The sequence below is a fragment of the Trachemys scripta genome, chromosome 25 (genome assembly GCF_013100865.1).
Source record: "Trachemys scripta elegans isolate TJP31775 chromosome 25, CAS_Tse_1.0, whole genome shotgun sequence".
Taxonomy (NCBI): domain Eukaryota; kingdom Metazoa; phylum Chordata; order Testudines; family Emydidae; genus Trachemys; species Trachemys scripta.
In genome coordinates this window covers 4,115,761-4,136,129 of record NC_048322.1, presented here as the reverse complement: position 1 = coordinate 4,136,129, position 20,369 = coordinate 4,115,761, and the positions used below count along the sequence as shown (strand labels likewise).

The following is a 20,369-nucleotide window of genomic DNA, read 5'->3' as shown; positions in this document are numbered from 1 at the left end:
TTCACCCAGTTTTGTGAAATCTCTTTTTAACTCCTCACAGTCTGCTCTGGACTTAACTTCAGTAGTTTTGGATCATCTGCAAATTTTGTCACCTCACTTTTTATCAGCTCATTTATGAATATGTTGAATAGTACTGGTCCCAGTACAGACACCACTAGTTACCTGTTTCCATCCTGAAAACTGACCATTTATTCCTACCCTTTGTTTCCTATCTTTTAACCAGTTATTGATCCATGTGAGGACCTTCCAGCGGTGAAAGTAAGCTGCTACATTCGGGTGTGGTGGACCAACTTCCACAGGCTGGTGATATTTAAGTTGCCTCCCGAGCCCCACCGCCGGAGCCCTGAGGAGCAAATCACTATCATGGAATGCTTCTCTCTCCCGCTCTACGAACACAGAGCAGGGGCGGCGGAAGCTTTCTTACAGTGGGGGTCCACCATTGCCCCAACTGTGGTGCTCCCATAACACCCCTTCCCCAAGGATCCACACTCACACCACTTCTCCCCCTGAGGCCACACCCACAGAATGCTTCTTCCCCCCAAGACTCCCTCCTTTTCCCCCCTCCATCACTTCTCCAAACAGCTGGTAAAGAGTGGTGGGGCCATGGCCCTCTAAACCTCCCTGTTCCAGCACCCCTGACACAGAGCTAAGCAGGCAGCAGTGTGTGTGTGCGTGCGCGTGTATGTGACAGAGACTTCTGTGCTGTGCTGAGCCAGTGAGAGAAGCAGGGGCTGATGTCAGGGCTGTCCCCCTCCCTCTGCCTCAGGACTGGTTGCTTCCAGCAGCTGTCTGAACTTAGAGACAGTGTGCCAACACACTTACTCTTCCCTAACACACACACTGCCGCAACACACACACTGTCTCTCCCTACACTCCAACAGTCTCTACCCCGCCATGCACACTGCAGTTGAAAAGCAGCTGGCAATCTAGTAGGAGGCCCATGGAACAATGGGATAGAGAAACCTGCATCATGTGATGCTGTACCGGCCCATGAGGCATTGCAAACCCTTCCCAAAACACTGAAGCCAGTTGCACAGTGGGATAGCTACCCACAGTGCACTGCTCTCTGTGGTGATCCAAGAGCTGCTAGCGTGGATGCGCTCTGGTGACACAAGGGGCGTAGTGTGGACATGCAACACCAGTCTAATTAAAACACTTTAAACTAAAGTGGCATAACTCAGTAGTGTAGACATAGTGTGAGAGTGAAAACAAGACCCAGCTCCTGTTGAAACTAAAGAATCACAACTTCCTCCATAGTTGGCAGGATTCGAACCTGCGCAGGGAGACCCCAATGGATTTCTAGTCCATCGCCTTAACCACTCGGCCACAACTACTTACTTTTTATGTGTCTCTCACTACACTCTAGTTCTGTTCTCACTGACTGATTGATTCCAATTGTTTCCTCAAACCAGCTTCCAGAACACACTCACTGCTGTGCCATTGTGTAAGCATGTCCATGGCTGAACTGCAAGAACTCCTGCTCATTTCCATTCTGGTTAGAACATGACGAGAGTTTGTTTGTGGTCAATGATGTATCTGTAGATTGTTGTCCATTTCCTGCCTTGTTAATTCAGACAGTCCCTTTCCTGTCATATCCCCAGTACATCAGTGATTGTGATAGCAGAGGGCAGGCTTTTTCTGGGGCACTGAGCTTTGCCAAAGAGTTGGTGGCTCCTTTCTTTCCTCACTCTGGAGTAAACTCAGCTTTTTATTCCATCCTTGATGTTTCATGGAATAACAACAGACGACCGAAGAAAGAGGTGGACAGGGTGGGTCTCAGGGGAGGGGCAGAGAGGTTCGAATGGTGGGCAGGGCAGGGGAGGGTGCAGAGAAGCATGAGTGGTGAGGAAGGCAGGTCTCAGGCGAGAGGTCAGAGGTATGGGTGGTGGGCAGGACAGGGGAGGGGGCAGAGAGGTGCAAGAGGCAGGTAGGGTGGGTCTCTGGTGAGGGGTCAGAGAGGTGTGAGCGGTGGGCAGTGCGTGTCTCAGTGGAGGGTTAGTGAGGTGCGAGCAGTGGGCAGGGTGGGTCTTGGGGGAGGGGACATAGAATCATAGAATCATAGAATATCAGAGTTGGAAGGGACCTCAAGAGGTCATCTAGTCCAACCCCCTGCTCAAAGCAGGACCAATTCCCAGCTAAATCATCCCAGCCAGGGCTTTGTCAAGCCGGGCCTTAAAAACCTCCAAGGAAGGAGACTCCACCACCTCCCTAGGTAACGCATTCCAGTGTTTCACCACCCTCCTAGTGAAATAGTTTTTCCTGATATCCAACCTGGACCTCCCCCACTGCAACTTGAGACCATTGCTCCTTGTTCTGTCATCTGCCACCACTGAGAACAGCCGAGCTCCATCCTCTTTGGAACCCCCCTTCAGGTAGTTGAAGGCTGCTATCAAATCCCCCCTCATTCTTCTCTTCTGGAGACTAAACAATCCCAGTTCTCTCAGCCTCTCCTCATAAGTCATGTGCTCCAGACCCCTAATCATTTTTGTTGCCCTCCGCTGGACTCTTTCCAATTTTTCCACATCCTTCTTGTAGTGTGGGGCCCAAAACTGGACACAGTATTCCAGATGAGGCCTCACCAATGTCGAATAAAGGGGAACGATCACGTTCCTCGATCTGCTGGCAATGCCCCTACTTATACAGCCCAAAATGCCATTAGCCTTCTTGGCAACAAGAGCACACTGTTGACTCATATCCAGCTTCTCGTCCACTGTGACCCCTAGGTCCTTTTCAGCAGAACTGCTACCTAGCCATTCGGTCCCTAGTCTGTAGCAGTGCATGGGATTCTTCCGTCCTAAGTGCAGGACTCTGCACTTGTCCTTGTTGAACCTCATCAGGTTTTTTTCTGCCCAATCCTCTAATTTGTCTAGGTCCCTCTGTATCCGATCCCTACCCTCTAGTGTATCTACCACGCCTCCTAGTTTAGTGTCATCTGCAAACTTGCTGAGAGTGCAGTCCATACCATCCTCCAGATCATTAATAAAGATATTAAACAAAACCGGCCCCAGGACCGACCCTTGGGGCACTCCGCTTGAAACCGGCTGCCAGCTAGACATGGAGCCATTGATCACTACCCGTTGAGCCCGACGATCTAGCCAGCTTTCTATCCACCTTACAGTCCATTCATCCAGCCCATACTTCTTTAACTTGGTGGCAAGAATACTGTGGGAGACAGTATCAAAAGCTTTGCTAAAGTCAAGAAATAACACATCCACTGCTTTCCCCTCATCCACAGAGCCAGTTATCTCATCATAGAAGGCAATTAGGTTAGTCAGGCACGACTTCCCCTTCGTGAATCCATGCTGACTGTTCCTGATCACTTTCCTCTCCTCTAAATGTTTCATAATTGATTCCTTGAGGACCTGCTCCATGATTTTTCCAGGGACTGAGGTGAGGCTGACTGGCCTGTAGTTCCCCGGATCCTCCTTCTTCCCTTTTTTAAAGATGGGCACTACATTAGCCTTTTTCCAGTCATCTGGGACCTCCCCCGATCGCCATGAGTTTTCAAAAATAATGGCTAATGGCTCTGCAATCTCACCCGCCAACTCCTTTAGCACCCTCGGATGCAGCGCATCCGGCCCCATGGACTTGTGAACGTCCAGTTTTTCTAAATTGTCCCGAACCACTTCTTTCTCCACAGAGGGTTGGTCACCTTCTCCCCATGCTGTACTGCCCAGAGCAGCAATCTGGGAGCTGACCTTGTGCGTGAAGACAGAGGCAAAAAAATCATTGAGTACATTAGCTTTTTCCACATCCTCGGTCACTAGGTTGCCTCCCTCATTCAGTAAGGGGCCCACACTTTCCTTGATTTTCTTCTTGTTGCTAACATACCTGAAGAAACCCTTCTTGTTACTCTTAACATCTCTTGCTAACTGCAACTCCAAGTGTGATTTGGCCTTCCTGATTTCACTCCTGCACGCCTGAGCAATATTTTTATACTCCTCCCTGGTCATTTGTCCAAGAGAGATGTGAGTGGTGGGCAGGATGGGTCTCGGGGGAGAGGGCAGAGAGGTGTGAGCAATGGGCGGGGTGAGTTTCAGGGGAGGGGCAGAGAGGTGGGGGCGGTGGACAGTGCGTGTCTCAGTGGAGGGTCAGAGAGGTGCGAGCGGTTGGCAGGGTGAGTCTCAGGGGAGGGGCAGAGAGGTGGGGGCGGTAGGCAGGGCAGGTCTGATAGCTGATAGGTCAGTGGTCCAGTCCCCTCACAGATGACCCCCTCCCTCTGGGACGGGGCGGGTCTGAGCTCTCACACCAAATGCTTCATTGTGGTTGCTAGAACCTCTGGGTGTCTCATTTAGTTTATGTTGGGGGTTGTGTCCTGCATTGTGCACCATGTCTGAGAATGAAAATCCCAAACCACCCTATGAAATAACGAAAGCAGCAGGACGTGTTTTTGTCACTGCCCCAAAGCAGACAGACCAATGGAGAAATGCCATTGAGTCCAGGATTTACCATTTCCACTTGCTAAACTCCCTCCCAACCTTCTGGGCTCCTAGAGTAGGGTACTGAGTCTGGGCCGAGACACGTACACTGCAACTTTACAGCCCAAGCCGCATGACCCTGGTTAATCCGATACGGGCCAGCCGTGAGTGTTTCATTGCACTGTAGACGTATCCTAACATTATGTCTACACTGCGATTAAACACCCCGGGCACCTGTCTCAAAGCCCGAGTCAGCTGACTCAGGGTTATGGGGCTTGGGCTGCAGGACTATAAAATGACAGTGCAGATAAATGGGCTTGAGCCCAACCTCTGAGCCCCCAGGAGGGGTGAGCGTTTCTGTACCCAGGCTTCAACATGAACACAAATAACTGCACCACAGTTTTTAGCCCCACAGCTTTAACTCCATGAGGATATGAGGAGAAATCTAAGACCAGCAGACATAGGCCCAATAAGGAGTTTTTAAATACTAAGTGTAAGCAGGGGCTGAATGGGCTCCCCCCTCACGTCTAGTGATGAGCTGGGGGAAAGACTTCAGGAACAGACCGTGTTTATTCATGGAATAACAGCAGCAGCATGAAGAAAGAGGAGAGTGAATATCTCACTGTCAGAGGTGAAGGTGGCCACGTCCCCTCTGTCTGACCATTGCCATTGCAGGAGACAAGGTCTCAATGGAATTGAATGCCCTGGCTCAGACAAGCGACACAGGAAGATTTTGCTGTTCATGGATCCATGCAAAGGAAATTGTGTCTCTGTGTGAAAATGAGGAGGGAAATGAAACACCCACATGGTGGCATCTAAGGCAGAAGGGAACCCTATAGGATTGGAGTAGGATAAGTTCTCAAGCAGCATGTTTCTTATTTTGCCCATCTGTCAATTTTGATTATTATCCATGGAAATATGTTGCCATTGGGTTGTGTGTTTACACAGAAATTGACATTTACCAACGAATATGTAATTCTTCCAAGCCTGCCTAGTCTGCAGTTGGTGAGTTTAGAAGGACAGAGTCACTCTTCCCAGGCTCCATGCCAGGGCTGGGCTCTCCATGCTGCCCACTTCCCACACTGCTGGGATCCTTCCCTGATCTCCCCTCAGACCTCTGCCCCCCACTCCCACTTCTGGGATCCTCTCCGAACACTGTCCAAATGCCCTGCTTCCAGGATCCCTTCCCATTCCTTTCATTTCCTTCCTCCCCTCTGAGCAAAAGCTCTGTACTATTCCCACACTGGGAATTGAACCCAGGCTACCTGGCTGAAAACCAGGAATCCTGACCACTAGACCATATGGGACTGAGGTTATAATATTTGTCTACTAAGACAACCCCTCATAAGAGCAGCGGCGCCACCCAGCGGGGATTGCACACAGTGCTGCATTAACCCTTCAGGTGCTGAGGTTTTCCCTCTATCCTTTCCCAGTGCCTGTGATCAGGAAACAGAGATTGGGGCTCCCAGGTGCTGCACAGACCATGACTGAGATCGGGACCCCATATTGTGCAAGGTGCTGTACAAATCCTGGCCAACACTGGGACACCCATGGGGTTCCCCTCAATTTCTCTGAGCCTCTGCTGCCCAAGTTCTTCTGACTCCATCTGGATCACACACACCCTCGCAAAAAAAACCACCTTTCCAAACAGTCCTTCTTTCCCTGCCCCCTAATTTTGCTTTCACACCCTGGGACCATCTCCTCTCTTTGTCCCTCCCCAGGTGAAGCAGAGATGGAGGCAACTTCAACCACTGGAGAGAGCCCCAGTGAGTGCTGCAGCCCGCCCCGGGGTGGTATTTGAAGATACAGGAAGGAAGCAATGGGTGCTGGGAAGAAGGAGGCAGGAGGCGGGACAACAAATCCCAGAGACCCAACATGGGGCAGCTCCTGGGGGCGGGGCTCTGGCACAGACTGGGGGCGGGGCAGTTNGGGCAGCTACTGGGGGCGGGGCTCTGGCACAGACTGGGGGCGGGGCAGTTCTTGGGGGCAGGGCTCTGGCACAGACCAGGCACTGCTGCTGCCTCCAGTGTGATCCTGGAGCCAAGGCTGAGTAGCTGCTCCCTGGTTGTACATGTGCTGCCAGCAGCGCTGGAGCTGCCTGAGCGATAGCAGAGCTGCTGTTCTCCGCTGCAGCCAGGATCTGCCCCAGGCACCACTGAGATTCAGGTGGGGACAGAGAATGGGGCCCAGGGGAACCCCCTTTGCGTGGCTGGCGGTGATGGGAAGGGAAGGGAGGGGAAAAGCTGGAGTTGCAGGCGGAGGAAGGACAGTGGGACAGGTGGGGGATTGAACCGTCTTTGTGCAGCCAGGAAATTCCAGGAGGGGTGTGTGTGTGTGTGTGTGTGTGTGTGTGTGTGTCAGGGGGTGAGCAGAGCTACTTGCATCCTTTTCCTTTTTCTGCCACTTTCCTCTCAAATACTGATAACAATTCTCTCTAGTTCTTCCCCTTTTCTCTCCTGTCACCACATAAGACTATAAAACCTAAGGAGATTCCCTTATTTTTCCTAAAATTATTGACTCTCTAGTCTCTTATTTTTCCTGATTTTCTCCATAATTCTCAAATGTCAATTTAAATTATCCTCATATTTGGGGGGCTTCCCCCTATTTCTTCTGCAGCAATTCATCCTTGTTTGGGTGGGAAATAGTCCTGAGTCATTCCCCAAAAGGGATCGGGGTTACTGGGTGCTGTTTGGGGGAGCCCTGAGACACAGCTCCCTCTGGGCTGGAGATGGGGTGGCCGTTCTCTGCCAGCAACAGGGCATGGCAGGGGCACCGGAGGGGAAGGAGGAGCCAGTGTCCCCTATGGAGCCTGCCCAGCCCCTTTGGTTCTGTTCCTTTCTAGCATTTTGTTCATAGACTTTATTACTGGGGAGGCTGAAAAATGTCTGTGGACTTAGCCCTGGCAGGAGGGGTCAGGTCCACACTGTAATAAAGATATCAAGCATTTTCCCAGCATGGCAGAATCTAGGGCCTTGGTTACACTCGGGACTTCACAGCGCACATATTTTGGTTTGTTCATCCCTTTCCCCATTCCTCTCTCTGAGATTTCCTTTCTCTCCAGTGCAGGGAGTGACCTATGTCTGGATTCCCTCTGTCTCCCATCAGGTGACGGGATGGTGAGTGAGAACGAGGAGACACCCCAGCAGGAAGCTGCTGAGCAAGTAAAACCCCAGGGGACGTTATCAGGAAGATTGAAAGGGAACGATTCCAGGAGTTGTGCACTCCCAGAAAAAGCAAAAGGTTGGGACAGTCAGCACAGGCCAGAGGAAAACTTCAGTAGCCACTCAGACCTTATTACACGCGAGAGAATCAACTTGGAAGAGACACACTACACATGCCATGAGTGCGGGAAAAGCTTCAGTTATAGCTCAGCTATTACCACACATCAGAGAATCCACAGTGGAGAGACGTCCTACACATGATCTGAGTGTGGGAAATACTTTAATCGGACCTCAAACCTTATTAATCACCAGAAAATCCACATGAGAGAAAACTGTAATAAATACCTTCATTAGGGCTGGCCAAAGATTTTTTTTTTAAATCATGTTTGCTAATTCCCACATAGAGATCTTTGCACCATCTTCAGCGTGGTCTCTCAGCTCCCCCAGATGAGTTGCCTGCTTCTGCCTTTTGCACCTTACCCTTCTTTGGGGTCAGTCCTGTGATCTTTTCTATCAACTCCTTTCCTTTTGAGTCATAGGAGTGTGTGTCCCTACAGTCAGGAATGTTCATCAGCTCCAGGTGGGAGAGAGAGGTTTGATCCCAACAAGCTGCACTGAGGCAAAAACTACCTGTGCCTTACAGCCACTAGGACTGTACATAGCGTTGGCTGCTCAAGTTAGTGATCTTGGTATAAAAAGACAATTCTAGTTGTAGAGCAGGTGCAGCCCAGGTGCAGTGGTTGGCATTAGCTTTCCCCTTGACCTGACCTAAACCCCATCACTTCCTAGTCTAAACAAACCCTGAGCATCACGGTTATACTATTCCCCCAGTTCAAAGCAAGTTTACCCGTCGGGAACAAATTGTTTCATTCCCAGTTGCTCTGATGTTGCTTCCGGTTGTGCTGGAGAGCAGATATTTTTACTACCGTTTTCCTCACTTAAAATATATTGAACTATAACAAAGAGCAGGAACAGGGCAGGGATAGGGAAAAATGTAATTTCACCCTGTGTAACAACAGAAGAAGATAGGGTAAATCAGAGGGATTCCCTTATTCCCCATCACCATCCCAATCCCCCTGTTGTTCAATTGGTTAGGTCAATATTTTTTCTAAAGGGCTGGGAAGAGGATTCCCTAGTATATGACTTGTAACTAAGTAAAATACCCATACATTTGGCTCCAAAAGCAGTTGTGGCCCAGGCCCTGCAGGAGGTCACCCCTGAAGATATCTCCTTCCTAATCAGGTGCATGTTGCCTATTATTTGGGAAACGAAATTCCTATCTAGGTAGAGATGGGAAAAATGGAAGTGACATTGCTGTTCAACTTTCCCCTGGGAGATGCTGCAAATGTGTAGAAAATGAAATCCATGTTGAATGTGATATAGCTGCAGAAAGATACCTATTTTTAATAGCTACCTGACTTTTGGTGTCTTAGAGGGATTCTAAATTGCACCTGAATTTAGTCACTGATTTAAATCTGGGCCACCAAATTAAAGAAATAAAAGGCATATTTGGTGGAGTTATACCTCACTATCGCTACTGATATGTTGTGTGGTTGGTGAAGAAGTCTATGCCAGAGAAGTGTAAAATTACTCCAATTAAGGTCAAAGATTTGACAAGAATTCAGGTAGAAATTGTAGGTACGAGTGGTTGATTTTCACCCCAGAGATGGATGCTATGGTGACCTGTGGCCCAGGTAAACTATTTTTAGAGCTCTGCTCCCTAGTTAAGTGGCATTGATCACACTCTTAAAGGATGCCATGATTAAATTGGGAACAACTGTCTTTTACTGTTTGGATCCAAAATTTCATGAAGCACAGCGAGAAACCGCTGATTCCTTCAGAGCCATTCCAGGCAAATGGGTTCCAATCTGGCTGCCTTGTTGGACAAGAAGCACTTCCATGCTGGGCAAATGATGGTAGCCAATGGGGGAATGTATCAGATTCCAAGTTCAGACTGCAGGATACATGAATGCTGAATCCAGAGTCTGTGGTTTGGTCTCTTAGTTTTGCTCTTGAGTCTATCACTTCTCCACCTCTTGCTACTTTGAAAGATTTGAAAATGTGAAAATAGAGCACAGGTGGTTTTTCTCATGATACAATCTTCCCATGTAGTGTGAGACCCCTTCCACCCACACTTATGTGAGAAGACCCAGGGAGAAATGAACACACAGAAATGGAAGGCTCCTAGGTTATTGTAGAATGTGACTTCACACAAAGCTGACTGGGTGGAAATGGGAATTAAGAGAAAACTGTCCTATAGGTTTATATTTTGTAATCTTTGAGTTGTTACCAGCGACAATGAAATTAAACATGAAGTTAATTAGTGCAATGTAAGAGGCTGATTATGTGATAACTTTCAGAGATACAATATAATTCAGGTTTTCTTCTAGTTCTCTCCTTACCCACTTCTACTATATAGGAAATGGTGGCTATTCCTGAAATTAAAACCTCACTCCAATGGAATTAGAGTGGGGGAATATGTGAGATAAATAGCATGTACGAGAATAGAGACCCAGAATAGACTGTAATTATTTTTATTTAAAATGGAATTTATTTTATAAATTTTAAAATAAATCTTCCCTTAAGAGGAAAATTGCTTGACAGAAGATTTGGAACCTTTTACCCAGTTAGAGGGTAACAGCCACAGAGTTCCCCAGGTCTCTTGTTTGCAAAGCAAAGATGTCACATCAGGCAGGAGATGTCAAAATCTAAAATGGTGATGGATGTGTGATGGTAGCTTTTCTGGGTTGGTTTTTTGGTTTGGTTTTTTTATTTAATTTTTTGTTGTTGTTTTTTCCGCAACCAGTTATTTTTATAGGTGCTGAGGCCCCTTTTCCTTTTGAGCACAGCTGTTTAACCCACAGGCCTGGCTCTGGAAACCCCCTCAGAACTGGCCTTGTGTTTCTTTCTTGTTTGATACCTTTGGGGTTCGCATATCCACACTACATGCGGTTCACAGCAACAGATACTTTGAGAAACCTGCTGGGTTAAGCAGGCCTTTTCCAAACTGACATTGGCCCAAAATCTGCCTCAATTCAGCTGGATTGTGACACATCTGTATCAAAGGAGTGGTTCACACCTGATTTGCCCAGAGACTTCGAGGGAGGTGTGGTAAGATAGGTGTGTCATGTCCTTCCACTGCATGCCTGGGGTGAGCTTATTACACTGTCCCATGAATGTGGCTTTCCTCCTCTGAAAGCTCTGCAGCCACTGCTCGTCATCCCAGACGTGCATCACGATGTGATCCCACCACTCTGTGCTTGTTTCCCGAGCCCAAAGGTGGTGTTCCACTGTGGTCAGCACCAGCATGAATGCCACAAGAAATCTCGTGTTGTAACTACTATGCATGGTCAGATCAATGTTGAACTCCTCTTGCCTTTGTAGATTAAGGAATAACTCCACTGCCACTCGTGATGTGTTAATAAGAGTGAGCAGCATATTGGTCAACAGTGCGGGATCCATTCCTGCTGCCCAAAGAGGCAGAATGCGCAGTACACCAACCATTGAAAGATGGCGCCAAATGTGGACGGAAGCACAGGGATTGCTGGGATACGAAGCAATGCCTCACGGGGCATTGGGACAGGACCCAGGATGCCCCGCGACTCCCTCTGCCTTCCCACAACTCTTAGCGGCAGAAGAGGATGTGATGCTCAATGGGATACTGAGTGCACCGTTCCAAATACTGCTGCAAGTGTGAACATGCTATTGCGCAGGCAGCTGACAGTGTGAACACACAATAGCTCTCTGAGCCGCACTGTAACTCCCGGTGCTGTAACTCTGCCAGTGTAGACATAGCCTCAGAGAGACTGACTGCCAGGATCCCAGGACTGATCCCCTCTGGGGAATGAAGCACAACGACGACAGGCTATGCAGCCTTCACAAGTCTCCCTGTACCTGAAAAGGCTGCTAGCCCAACGTGCTGGACCATCTATGCCAGTACCTGGTTCCTAAATTGCAGCTACAGTTCCTACTCCAGGTGAATCCAAAGACCGAGAGGTGCAGAGACCCAACCCCTTATAATCTTAGAAACATTTTGTTTCTTCTTCTATTTTTTGTCTGTTTCTTTTTATGAAGTTGGAGACCTCCCAGCCTTTCTATTAGATTGGGGTGTAACAGGGTGGCTCAGTGGGTGTGAGTGTGTGAACACCTCTGAAATCTACAAAGGGAAGATGCTAGGAAGAATAGTTCCCCGAATCTTAATAGCCTTAAAACTCTGCCCTATGAAATGACTGAATGCATGCTCCTCACCTATGGAAGCATTGCAAGGCATTGAGCTGTCAGATGTGTATTGTTCAGCGAGAGCTGTTTGAACTTCTTTTACTAATGTCTCTATAAGGTCTGTATGTGTTTTGGGGTGAGAGGGCAAAGAGAAGTATTAGCTACACAAGAGTGAAATCTAAGGAGAAGATTGTAATGAAGTTTAAGGTTGTAGGCTAAATGTAAGCAATAATTTGGTTTCGGTATTGAAATATTCAGCTGGCTAAATCTGGGTTGCACTGCCTGGGTGAAAAACTGTGATTGGGGTTTTGGCATCACTAAATATGAACCTGCCTCCTTGGGTTGCTCTTTCAGGATTTATAAGGGTTGATTTTCTGCTGTATTAATCTGATGGTTTGATTAAATTGATGACTTGATTCCAATGCAATATCCTTGTTAACTCATTGATTTACTGATTTGACCTGAACTTTGTCACTGTATTGTTTAACCCTTAGCTGAGTGGTGTCTATAGTCATTTAGCCTTAGTGATGTGTGCTCTTGGCTTTATTTGTTCATGTTAATAAAACATATAACTGGGATATTGAGTCAGTTCTTTCAATAAGCAACAGGGGCTGGAACTTTTATTTGGAAATTTCCCTTTAATTCAATGTCCATTTTCTTCATTTCATACTCTTCTAAGTTAAGGAATGTGCAGCAACAAAAACTGACCAAACCTTGGCTGCCCCATTCTGTGCCCATCCAGCAGGAGTAGAGAACAAACACCTCCTGGAGCAGGTATTGTAACACTGGACTGTAAATACAGACGCATGTTCCCAAGCTTTGCTGTCTGTCTCAAATCATGGCATAAGGGTGACACCTACAGCTGCTTGTAATCACGCCTGGCAGGAAAGAGACCCCTATGTGCATTCCCTTGGGAGGCAGGGGGATCTGGGGAACTCTGGACACTGGGGGATATTTACCCAGAGCTCAGGAGCAATCTCCTCAGGGGTGATGCAGGAGAAAAGAGCTGGGTGCTGCTTTCCCCACTTATTTCTCCTTGTCCCCTTTCAGTCTCTCCACTTTCCTGTTCTTCCCTCTCCCCCCACCCTCTGGCAGGGAGACTTGGTCACTTCCCTGCTCCCAGGGACGCTCACTCTCCCATAGCTGGATCGGCCCCTGCGAGTGCTAATAGGAGCGAGAGCCTGGGTGCAGGTCAGTCCCTGCAGCAGCTCTGGGACACACACAAGCAGGAGAAGGAGCAGAGATGGGGCTAGTTCCCACCTCAGAAAGTCCCTGGCCTGGTGCATACAGCAGCTGCAGCCCGGGTTGGGCTTGAAGGAGCTGGAGCAGTGAGGAGCTGGTAGGAAGGAAGCAGGAAAAACAAGGAAAAGAGCTGTGGGGAAGCTCCTGGAGGCGGAGCTCTGTAAGGTACGAGACACTGCTGGTGCTGCTGCCTCCAGTGTGCACTGGGAGACAGGGCTGAACTCTGGGCTGCTGCTGTGGCCCCAGTGGGGCTGGGCCTGGGACAGACTTTCACTGAAGCACTTTCTGTGCCCATCTGAGGTGGGGACTTTCTCCAGCTGGACCAGTCCCAGGCTCTGCCACCCCCGGCCAAGAGCTGCAGGCACCAGGGGCCAGAGAGACCCCGGGGGGTCAGTGCTGGGTGGGCAGGACAGAGATTCTGCCCAAAGGCTCTAGGAGCAGCTCATCTCGCAGCCCCTGGGGATCTGCTCCTGGGAAGGGAATGTGCCTGTGCAGGTCCTCGACTGTGATGGAGCCGCTGCCCTCACGCTGCCTGAGCTGTAGTGTGAGAAACTGCTATCTGTAGGAATTTCCTGTTTAGGGTGCACTGAGCATGCTCAGTAACATCTGCTGAAGCCACTTCCCTTCACCCTGCCCTTAATCAGATTCTGGGGACTGCTATTTACAGAGGTTAAAAAGGAGCAAAGGGGGCAAATCGGAGGAGGGGGGTGGCCAGGATCTGAGGAGGGAGTGGAAATTGACTGGTCAGGGGGGTCAAGCAGCTGTAGGCAGGGTGAGGAGGGGGGCAGAGAGGCAAAATCAGGGAGGGGGGGAAAGGAGCAGGGGTTAAGCCCAGGGGAAAGGCGCTGCCAGACGGTGACAGAGGGCAAAACCATTGCACAGGCAGGGACGGAGGGATAACAGTTACCTTGGTGAACTGAGACACCAGTGTTTGCAAAAATAGGGAAGGGGGCAGAGGGGCTTTTTTATTTCCCCTCCCACAGACAGCACCTCTCAGCATGGGCTTCCCAGGGCTGGGTGCTTAAAGACACAGGCATCTCTGTCTGTGTGGGAATGTATCATCCTTACGCCAACTTAATGGAAAGTTCCATGAGGAGAAAAGGGTCACGATGGGACACTTGCCAGGCAATGGCTCATGGCCTTGTAAGACAAAGGCGCCCCCTGGTGGTCTAGGGATTATATAAGATGAGGTAAACAAGGTAATAAATCATGGCCTTATGTAAGGAACGGTTGAACCAATCAGTGTGGGGCTATACATGTGATAAACACATGATTCTCCTTCTTGTCCAATTGGTAGATGTGTGATTATAGCCTAATTGTGTTATGTAATGTTAAGAAAAACTATAAAAGAAAGCTTGTAATAAACAGGATTCGGATTCAGCTTGCAACCATATTGGTCGTGTGCTTTATCCGCTCCGCATGGGACCCCACATGTCTGATGTCACCTACTGAGGTGCTGTAGGAGACTTAATTCAGTGATATACTTTACAGAAACAAAGAATCCCTTATCAGTGTATCTGATGCATAGTCTCCTAGCAGTTCACAAATTTGTCTTATCTGCTGCTGGGATTCCCTGAATTCCCTGAATTCCTCTTATCACTTCGTCATTTAGCTTTGTTATTGTGCAGATGCATGTAATTGTGCTATTTAATTTCTATTTTATTGTGATACTGCAGGGCCAGGGAGTAGTAGGAGAGTGGTCTTTTTGAGCACCAGGACATGGGCAGGTGGTAGCGCGCACCAACCTCTGCTAAAAGCCCCTCTCCCAGCCTAGGGAGGAGCTACTAAACCCAGATCCCAACCAAGTTCGGGAGGCAATAAAGGCAATAACGGGAACAGGTGTGGGGGTCAAAGGCCCAAAACTAAGGGACCAGAAGGGGACACCGAGCAGAGAACCCCGGACAGTGTCCATTGTTCCTCGAAGGCATCGAGAGAGTCAGCGGACGCTGCCCAGAGGAACTCTGCCCAGATACGTGAATGGATAAAGGAACGAAAAACAGCCCCCCATTGCAGCACCCCCCGCCAATCTCCTCTCCCTGGTGCTACGAATGCCACCGTGGCCAGAAGGAGGTTGATGAGGTGCTCCCGTGACTTCGTGGGGCCTCAGATCGGGTGTGCGTAAATAAACAAGTGTGGGGAAAAGTACAGCCAGAACCTCAATAAGAGGGTTGGGGACTCAGGGATGCAGAGTGCGGGAGGGGGCTCAGGGCAGGGGGTAGGGGTGCCAGAGGGGGTGCGCATTGCTGGGGGCTCAGGGCAGGGGGTTGGGGTGCAGGAGGATGCAGCAGGGGGCTCAAGGCAGGGGTTAGGGGGCTCAGGGCAGGGGTTTGGGGTGGAGGGTGCAGGAGGGGTTTGGGATATGGGCTCTGGCCCAGCACCACATACCTCAAGTGGCTCTAGGGTGGCAGCGGTGCACAGTGGGGGTAAGGTGGACTCTTTGCCTGCCCTGGCCCTGTGTCACTCCCAGAAGTGGCCACATATCCAGCAGTGGCTTCTGGGGGTGGGGTGGGACAGGCGGCTCCGCTACGTGCTGCCTTCGCCTGTGGATACCACTCCGAAAGCTTCCATTGGCCACGGTTCTCCATTCCCAGCCAATGGGAGCTCTGGGGGGCGGTGCCTGCAGGTGAGGGCAGTGCATGGAGCCCTCTGTCATTCCCCCTCCCCCCCGCAGGGGCTGCACTCCCTGGGGCTGGCAATCCCGTGGCCTGGATTGAAAGTCCTGATGGGTCTAGCCCACAGTTTGCCCTCCCCTGAGCTATACACCCCCCTGAGACACTGTCAACTCACTCCCCATCCCAAGTAAATCCCCTTCTGCTCCTTTCATATAGATGCCAGGGATACTCCCTCATGCTGTGTCCCTGCGGCCTCAGGCAAACTCTCAGCTCCTGAAGCCTCTGCCGCTCACGTAGCACCCCAGGGGCCAGTCCTAACCCTGGTTGTTGGAGCTGAGACCGTGCAGGAGCCTTCCCTAGGTCCACAGGTCTGCGGCTTTGGGAGACGGAGATTGACTGAGACATCCGAGTGTTGGAAACCATGTGGCCACCCTTTAAATCAGGGGCCTGTTCCAGCCCTGAAACTGAGCTGCCAGGATCCCCCCGCCACAGAGCAGGGTGCCTCAGATTACAGCCTGCAAATAGGCATGTGAAACTAACTCCTGTTCTCCCTGCATCACAACTGGGGGTGGAAACACCCCTCCATTGCCATAGGGTGTGTGGGCCTCATGCACCGTGCAGCCATTCATGGAATAAGCACTTCTATCAGCAGCCCTGCGCCAGGCACAACAGCCCCAAAGGGGCCATGCTGGGCTATTTTCACCATCCCTGCAGATGTGCAGCGTGTCCAATTGCAGCTGGGAGGCTTTGCTACCAGGGAAGTCAGGGCCTGGCTTCATTCTCTAGCCAGCCCATGCTGCTATTGATACCAACAAACGCTGCAGTTGTGGACAAGTGAAATCAATCCCAACGCTCCCTTTCATCAGCCCTGGAAATTCATTTAAGCTTATGTTTGGCCGCAGAGAATTACACAAATGTGTCTGTTAACAGAGGGGAGTCGAGTTCAATCCCTTGTCACCATCAATGTGCAAACCAGGACCCTGTTGCTTTGCGTTCCTGATGTTCCGGCTGCATCGTGTGGCCATTCGGTGTCAGTCCTTTTAAATAAACAATGTTTTTTTAATAGAAACCATGTTTTCCTCATAGACACACATGAGCAGATTGATCTACAAAGGGAAGGTGATTCTGAGGCAGTTCTGGAGGGAGAAGGGAACATTTGCGGCATTACTAAATTATTCTATTACAGAGCGTTAATGTTACTGAATGGTATGTCTAACCCTGCAATTAGTTAGATGCAGAAACAACCAGCTCTGTGGGTGGCAAATTCACAGAGGCTCTGCTGCTGATCGTGAAATAGAAGCACATTACCTTCAAACAGCTGCTATTTCAATGCCTCTGGAAGTTACAGAAAACAATGATCTGGGTTAAAGAAAAGTTGCCATTTTCTATTGTGTGTGTACAGGAAGGTTTGAATGTGTCACAGGTGGTTTGGTAAAGCATAGCTATTTTATGTCTGTAACAGGCTCCTGCCCACCTCCAGCAGAGGTTTCAATCACATACTATGGCAAATTACCAAATGTCACACAAACTAGTCCATTCCTCCCCGTATTCAGTCTCTGACCGGAATGTTAGAATGAGGCAGAGAACTGGGACAGTATCACAATAGGAATACATTAAAAGCTGGGATTAATCAAAGCTGGGATGCAGACAGAGCCTGTTCTATAGCTGGTGAAGTGACAGGGACACACTCCCGCTAGTGCTGGATGTGACATAACAGCAGAAGCAGATCAAAGAGAATGAGCTGATGTGGGAGCTCTGGGCAGCTGCCCTGTCAGTGCATCACTCACCTGGGAGGTGTTACACAAAACACAGCACTTGCTCTCTGGAAGAGAAACACTTCCCCCCACTGCCGCCACTGCTGTTTGTCCTGCAGGACTTTGATCTCTCTGGGTGGTCCATGGTGATCATAAAAGAGCCATTGGGGAGCAGGAGTCATCCCAATGGAAATCTCTTCACTTCTTTCTCAGTGCCACCTTCTTAGCCCTGGCTTTGGGTGATTTGACGTTGACTCTCTGGTCTTAATTGTAGGTGGAATCTTGACCACCTTCAGCTGCGTGGCAGCTTAGAACTTTTGGGGGCTTGTCTCTGCCTTTTTGGTTCCCACTACAGTCACCACATTCTGATGATTAACCCTAGACATGGCCATGGTGGCCTTCCTGGGGATCTTGGTGACTTTAGCCAGCTTCTTGGTGGGTATATTCCTGCTCAGAGCCACTGTCTTCTTCTCATGCCTTGTCCTGGGGGCCCAGCTGCTGGTTGAATGTGAAGGAGCCATGGTGCTGGTGACTTTAGCCTGCTCCAAGTTGCCTTTGCTCATCAGACTCCTGAACCCGAAATGGATGTGGTTCTTGTTCTACTGCACAGCATAGTCCCTGGAGAACAGGGATCTGCAAATGTACATTGTTTAATTTATGAAAATATAAACTAGACACAGAAGACTGGAATGATTTCAGCTGATGGACAGGTTTGCTACGTTTTTATGCATATGGACAGCAAAATGTTGAGTGTTTACATTCATTTCAAGCATCCCCATATAGTGGAATTCATGAGCATAATGGAGAATATAAATGAAAATGTTTTCCTTTAAAAAAAAAAATGGTTATCAGAGGGCACTTGGATTTGAACTAAGGACCACTGGAGCTGCACGTAAACACTCTGCCACTGAGCTATACCCCCATGGCAACAATAGGTTGAAGTTGTTATCTCCAGGACTTTGAAGGACAGACCCCGCTTCAGTGAGCTCCTTGTCTATTCTCAGACCACAGGTGGTTTTAAAACTGGGGTTCAATTAAACTTCATAAATGTGGTAAACACCATAACTTGCACACCCACCATCATACCTTCGCCCACTGACATAGCTACCACCTCCTGGGGAAGTGGATTAACTACACTGACAGGAAAACTCTCTCCCATCAGCATAGAGCAATTGTTTTCAAACTGTGGGTCAGGACCCCAAAGTGGGTTGTGACCCTGTTTTAATGGGGTTGCCAGGGCTGGCGTTAGACTTGTTGGGGCCTGGGGCTGAAGCCAAAAGTCTGATCCCCACCAACCAGGGATGAATCTCTCAAGCTCCAGTTTTGCCCTCCCCCCAGGGGGGGCAGGGCTCAGGCTTCAGCTGTGGCTCCCTCCCGACCCACTGTAGAGGGGCTTGGTGTTTGGTCCCCCTTCCCAGGGTTATGTAGTAAGGGTTTTTTTGGCAGAAGAGGGTTGCAGTGAAATGAAGTTTGAGAAACCCTGGCATAGAGCATCTCCATTAACTGAGCTGCAGCAGCGACAACTCAATGTTTGAAATGTAGACTTGTCCTTAGCCTGAGAGTAAGATTAGACTTACTTCCCTGTGGCCTCAGGCACTGAAAGTACAGCCATGCAGATACCAGCCTTCCCTAGTTGGCAAGAATCAAACCTCCCCAGAAAGACCCCCATGGTTTCCTAGGCTAGATCCCGAAGCTCTCAGCCACAACCACTTAACACAGGGGCTTTTTTACACTATGGTTCTGTTCTCACTGAAGGGTCATTTCCAATTGTTTGCTCAGACCAGCTTCCCCAGCACACTCACTGCTGTGCAGCTCTGTAAGCGTGGCCATGGCTGAACAGCGAGAATTCCTGACCATTTCCCTACTGGCTGGAGCATGATTAGAGTGTGTTTGTGGTCAATGACATAGTTGTAGATTGTTCATTCCCTGCCTTGGCAATTCAGACAGTCCCTTTTCCTGTCATATCTCCAGCACATCAGTGATTCCAATAGCAGGGGCAGGTTTTCTCTGGGGCACTGAGATTTTTCAGGGAGTTGGTGGCTCCTTTCTTTCCTCACCCTGGAGTAAACTCAGCTTTTTATTCCATCCTTCATGTTTCAAGGAACAACAACAGCCGCATGAAGAAAGAGGAGAGTGAATATCTCACTGTCAGGGCTGAAGGTGGCCACGTCCCCTCTGTCTGACCATTGCCATTGCCGGAGAGAAGGTTCCAATGGAATTGAATGTCCTGGCTCAGACTAGAGACACAGAAAGTTTGTGCCGTTCATGGATCTGTACAAAGGAAATTGTGTCTCTGTGTGAAACTGAGGAGGGAAACAAAATGCCCACACGGTGACACAATGCCCTAAGGGATGAGGGTGAAGGACTCAGGCTGAGAAATGACTGAAGTGGACTCACCTGGGATTGAAATGACATTTGTTTCTGTCCAGTAGTGAGAAATGTGACATTAATTGAGATACAGGGTTGAGGCTTCTTTAGCTCCTTGTAAAAACTTGAACTTGATTACCCAGAAAGGAGAAAGAGAAAGTCTGGAGCTGCCTTTAATCCCTGGCTGGGGTCTCCTGGGCAGTGGAAAACACCCCTTCTTTGGTGCTGTCAAGGGGATCGTGGAGAGCTCAGACGTCCCTCGGCTTGGATCAAAGGGGGGTGTTGGATGGAATTTGTCACACAACCCTCCCTGCTCCCCAAAGCCCCACGGGGAGAATCTAGAGAAGGGAGAGTCATTCCTCACCTGCATTCCCAGAAGAGTTGCTAGGACTCCTTCCTGCCAGCTACTCACCCCTGGATTCATCCTCAGCTCCTGGGATCTTTCTGCTGCAAAGGCTCCAGAGTCCTGGGGTGGGGAGGGCGTCACTGCACAGTCTGAAATACAAGGGAGGATTCTGGAATTGAAGGAATGGGGGGAAAATGGAGAGGAAAGAAACAGAGAGAAAATGCCTCTTCTCTCTCCCCTCCCCCTCCCAG

At 49.4% G+C, this 20,369-nt stretch overlaps 1 protein-coding gene and 2 non-coding genes across 3 annotated transcripts in view; 1 reads left to right on the top strand and 2 right to left on the bottom strand.

The window, feature by feature from the left end:
- The window catches only part of LOC117870001 (zinc finger protein OZF-like), an 876,360-nt gene that overhangs the window by 125,213 nt on the left and 730,778 nt on the right, over positions 1-20,369 (top strand). The window lies entirely within an intron of this gene.
- On the bottom strand, positions 1,253-1,334 carry TRNAS-AGA. The gene has a single exon. It is a non-coding gene; the product is annotated as a tRNA-Ser (tRNA).
- Positions 5,654-5,725, bottom strand: TRNAE-UUC. Its single transcript has one exon. It is a non-coding gene; the product is annotated as a tRNA-Glu (tRNA).